The sequence below is a fragment of the Myotis brandtii genome, unplaced genomic scaffold (genome assembly GCF_000412655.1).
Source record: "Myotis brandtii unplaced genomic scaffold, ASM41265v1 scaffold77, whole genome shotgun sequence".
Taxonomy (NCBI): domain Eukaryota; kingdom Metazoa; phylum Chordata; class Mammalia; order Chiroptera; family Vespertilionidae; genus Myotis; species Myotis brandtii.
In genome coordinates, this window is record NW_005371082.1 from 851345 (window position 1) to 856380 (window position 5036).

The window sequence follows — 5036 nt, forward strand, 5'->3', positions numbered from 1 at the left end:
CTCTGAGATTCCGTCCTCTGTTCCATGCTTCCATGTTGGAAAGAGTAATTCTTTAAAACTATTTGTGATCTGCAAAGGCATTGCCTGATGATGACTACAGGGTATTCATTCAGTGACTCAGGAGAGGAGTGGGAGTGGAATGATGCTCTCTGTAACCTAGAAGCCCCATCTGAAGCATTTTTACTCATCCTTCTTTCCAATCCCTACTCCCTCCATCTAAATCTACTGCTCTGCTCTGAGGACCAAAACCAGGTTGAAACCCTGAAGGCACATTATCTCCCTATGAGCCTCATGGTGTGGGACCAAAATTATACCTTGAAGGTTGCTCAGTGAGCACAAAATGCGATAGGGAAATGGGATGCTGGTGGCCTCTGTCTCCTCAGAGGGAGGCTACTGACAGGAGAACCAGCCCCTGGAAGCCCAATGCCCAGATTCTCTCTTTCCCAGGCCTTGGCTTGGAATTCCCATAGTGTTGGGGTCCAGCCCCAGCAGTTCCAGGGGTTCCCAAAGGTGTGGATGGAGTCGGCAAAGAAGGAATGACACGGAGACAGGGTTCAGTTGATCAGCATAGTTGGGTTCTCTCTTTATTCTCCTATTACATCTGTATTTATACCAGTTGATTTTAATCCTATCCATTCTATTCCAAAGGTTAGGGCATTTGTTATCTCCATTCCAAGGTCACTACTCTATTGTTCTGTTAAGCTACAAGGAAGTAACTGAAGGAGATTATCCTAAGTAAAGATTATGTAGCTTAAGCGTGATTGTTTGTAGTTGAAGTGATTAATTACCCGCCTGGCACTTAGTTAAAGGGTTTTATTCCCTTCCTTAGCCCTGTTAATCCCTAACTCCAGGAAAAAATCCCTACCTGGGGAAACAACCTTTCTCGGAGAGGTGACCTTGGTTAAAACACATAGCGCTAAGAAGGGGAGCAAACATACTAAGAACAGTATGCCATATATGCCAGGTCCCTTGAAACATATGTTGTGCAGATGTTTCTTCCCTGCAGTGACTGTGTCAAGCAGCAAGGATGGACCAGCTTCCGGCACCATAGTTCACCTACCTCTGAGATTTCCTTTCTTGCGCATATCTGGGAAGAACATTCTTTCTGATTTTATGGAATCAGTTTCCAGTCACTTTGAACTGGGAGTGTTTTTGTTGTTTCAAGATGACCATTCTTTCCTGTTTGACTCCTGGGTGTGCTTCTCAATGGTTATCTTTCTTGCTTGCCTAAGTCCAAGAGCTTCCCCTGTGTAGACTCTCTCTACCTCCAGTACTGGCCAGTGTATCCAGCTGGAAAGCAATGCATTTGACATTCTTTTCTCCTGTTCTCCCATTGATTAGGAGATCCCATTGAAGGTGTATTCATTTAGTTCATTTCTCTTACTCTCTTATAGGTTGGAATCTGTAAAAGAAAGAGAGAGAACACAAGTAAGCATAAGGCACCCAAAGGAGATTTCAGATGAGGGTCTAGGGAGCAAACACAAAAATATGTTTTCATCCCACCCTCTTCATGAGTGAAAGCAAGCAAGAGTTTGGGATTGTTCTGCCTTGTTTTGGTCATAATTTAGTTCCTATTTCCAATCCCTGTGATTATTTAAACTGTTTGAAATAATGACAGGAGAGTAAGCAAAGAGAAAAACCCAGAACTTGAGTTAACTGAATTATATTATTTCATGTCATCACTTGCAACTTCTATTTTTGCTTAAAGTTTAAAATAGAAAACAACATTAAAACTGTGATGACTCCACACCCACTAAGATGGCTGGCTACAATCCAACAGGTGGACAATAATAGTGTTGACAGGAATGTGGAGAAAGTAGAATCTTAGTGCATTACTGTTCGGAGGGTAAAATGGTGCAGCCACTTTGGAAATTAGTTTGGCAGTTCCTTCAGAAGTTAAATGAAAATATATGATATGGTCCAGCCATTCCACTTCTACGTAGCTATCCAAGAGAAATGAAAAAAAAAATAAATCACTGTTATTTCTACCACATTCTACTTATTAGAAGCAAGTCACTAAATATAGCCCGCATTCAAGGAGAGGATAATTAAGTTCCATCTCCTGAAGGGAAGAACATCAAATAATCTGTGGACATATTTTTAAAAAATATATTTTATTGATTTTTTTTTACAGAGAAGAGGGGAGAGGGATAGAGAGTTAGAAACACTGATGAGAGAGAATCCCTACTGGTGATGTGCCTGCAACCAAGGTACATGCCCTTGACCGAAATCGAACCTAGGACCCTTTGGGCCGCAGGCCAACACTCTATCCACAGAGCCAAAACAGTTAGGGCTGTGGACATATTTTAAAACTACTCTCTAAGCCAGAGTTTGTTCTACATTTTCCAGGAGGGAGGTCTTTATGGTTGGAAAGATGAGGATACTATAAGGAAAAATTTTGCTTTCCTTTTATCTTCTATTGACATTATATCATCCATGTAAAGCAGCGACCTATCACTTCCTCCTGTTTCTTGCACTAAATATGCCTTTTAAAAGTCTTTATTTTATTATAATTGGTTTTGCTCTCCACCATACCTTTTGAAAATCTCAGTACATTCTGGGCTTCAGACTTCCTGATACTACTCTTAGGGGTTATGTACATATCTTGAATTTGTTCTTCCTTTTCCTTTATTTCAAAAAAAGGGAATAATTATTAAATATTATTATTGAAATCTTGATATTTTATTGATCCCTTCTACTAGGTTCTGAAGTCTCCCTGTACACAGGAACATTGCAGAAGGGGATCAGAAGACATCTTTATTAAGAGGTGTACAAATGTGTGAGAACTGGAGTAAAGGGCAAATGCTCCTATTGGCCCCTGAATCTAAATCTTAGCACTAGCTTGTCTAGGCATGCTCCAGAGCAGGTTGGGGAAGTCAGCTGTGTTTTGAGGCTGTACTTACGGGCTCAGCTGCATGTTTTGGGGAATGAGAACACTTGATGTGTACCACCTGGCAATGCTGTGACCATATATGTCCAAACAATGTTACAGGTCTCAGTGAATTACATTGGCATCTCCCCTTCCTCTCCTAGCAAGTGCTGCAAAGCATTGGGCAGAAGTTGCCTGGCTGAAGGAGTGGACGTTATGTGCCCCATTGCCTTTGTAAAACCTGGCCTCACTAGAGAGTTTGTGCAGCCTCACTGTCTTTAGTATCTTCCTCATGATAGAGATGATTTGCAACTAGAGGCCCGGTGCACGAATTTGTGCACCAGTGGGGTCCTTTAGCCTGGCCTGCGGATCAGGCCAAAATGGGCTCTCCAATATCCCCCGCAGGGTCCCAGATTGCAAGAGGGCACAGGCCAGGCTGAGGGACCCCACCGGTGCTCGATCTGGGCCAGGGAGGGATGTGGGAGGTTGGCCAACCGGGGAGGAACCGTGGGAGGGCTCCAGCATGTGTCCAGCCATCTCATTCAGTCCTGATTGGCCGGACCCCAGCAGCAAGCTAACTTAGCAGTCGGAAAGCCTGCCCCCTGGTGGTCAGTGCATGTCACAGTGAGTGGTTGAGCAGCCTTAGCATATCATTAGCATATTATGCTTTGATTGGTTGAATGGATGACTGGACAACTGGACACTTAGTATATTAGGCTTTTATTATATAGGATTATATTAAAAATATCACTGACAACTGCGCTGAGTGTTCTCACAGCCAGCGTGGCTTTCTGATGTCCGTGCTGGTCATTGATTTCATCATCCTGACATAAAGGAACCTTCTTTCTCAGTAAGGAAAGCAGCAGAGGAAAGATCAATTTGTCTGGATTGCAGTCATGGTTGGGTAATTTAATAAAAGTCACCTGCCCTTTCTCTAACTTCAATTTACTCTTTTATAAAATAGAAACAATAGTATCTATTTCCTTGGGCTGCTTTGAGGATTGATAGATAAAATATATATCCAAATAAACATACATGCTAGAATATTTAAAATTCCTTGGTACAACAAGACCTCAGAGCACTCAGCTGCTGTTGCTGCCTTTATTCCTTAACAGGGAGTTTATTATATGTGTGTTCGGCAATGATCTGAGACAGGAAATTAAGCAACAAATGGCATACAGAAACTTCCCCTGGTGTTTATCCTTCTAGGTCTGAAGTTCTGGTTCATTGTGGTTCCTCCTGATGAGGCTATAAAATCCACTTGGAAAATGTTTCGGTAAATGATTTTGCCAGCTTGAAGTGCAGTTTTATTTTTGTCTAGCAGGGTTGAAGGACTCTTCAGCCGGTGTCTCTTCTGGCCTCTATTCCCTTGCCACAGTTTAGTGGCCTTAGCCCTGTCCTGCTGAGACACAACTGCTGAGAGATTGTCTTCTTGATTTGCATGGCTCACAATGTCACCTTGAGCAATCTAGTTCAAATCTCTCATCTTGACATTGGAATGTGAAAACATGAGGAGATGTTGGTTTTATAGTCCCAAGTCCTTGGACAAAAATTACAAAGTGTCCTTCCGTCTTCTCAGAGAAAGATTTGTCCCTTCTCATTCTTATTCAGCCCCATGAAGTGACAGAAAACTGTTGCTGAGTATACAATTGTTTAAAGTTCCTTCATTTCCTGTCAGAGGATCCTGCTTGATGCCTGCTTTGCAATAGTCTGAGCGCTGGACCGTGATCCAGTCATCAGGACTCTAGGGCAGTGAGGCTATGTTAAAGATGAATTCTGAGGTGTATGAGGAGGCTAGGGCAGCCTCACAGCCTCTGAAAAGCAATCAATGCAGCCAAACAACTGTTGCAGTTGCTCGAACTGCAGCATCACTGGCTTCATGCTTCTATTGGGTCAGCTAATGGTTTCCATGCCTTGTACATCCACCATTGGGATTATATTGGAACCACTGCAAACTGATAGAAAACTAAAAAGAAATTTTCTCTCCTCTGCCATTTGCAAGTTTCTTCTGAGTTGAACATTGTGTTTCCTGCAGGTCTAGAAGACAAGCAGTTCTAGGGCATTTAATCCTTTCGTATGGGGTCCCAGAGGGTGATTCTCACAGATCCCAGTGACAGATGGTGTAACCTCCCCACCCCCAAGCTCCTGCAGCTGTTCCTTAGCAAGT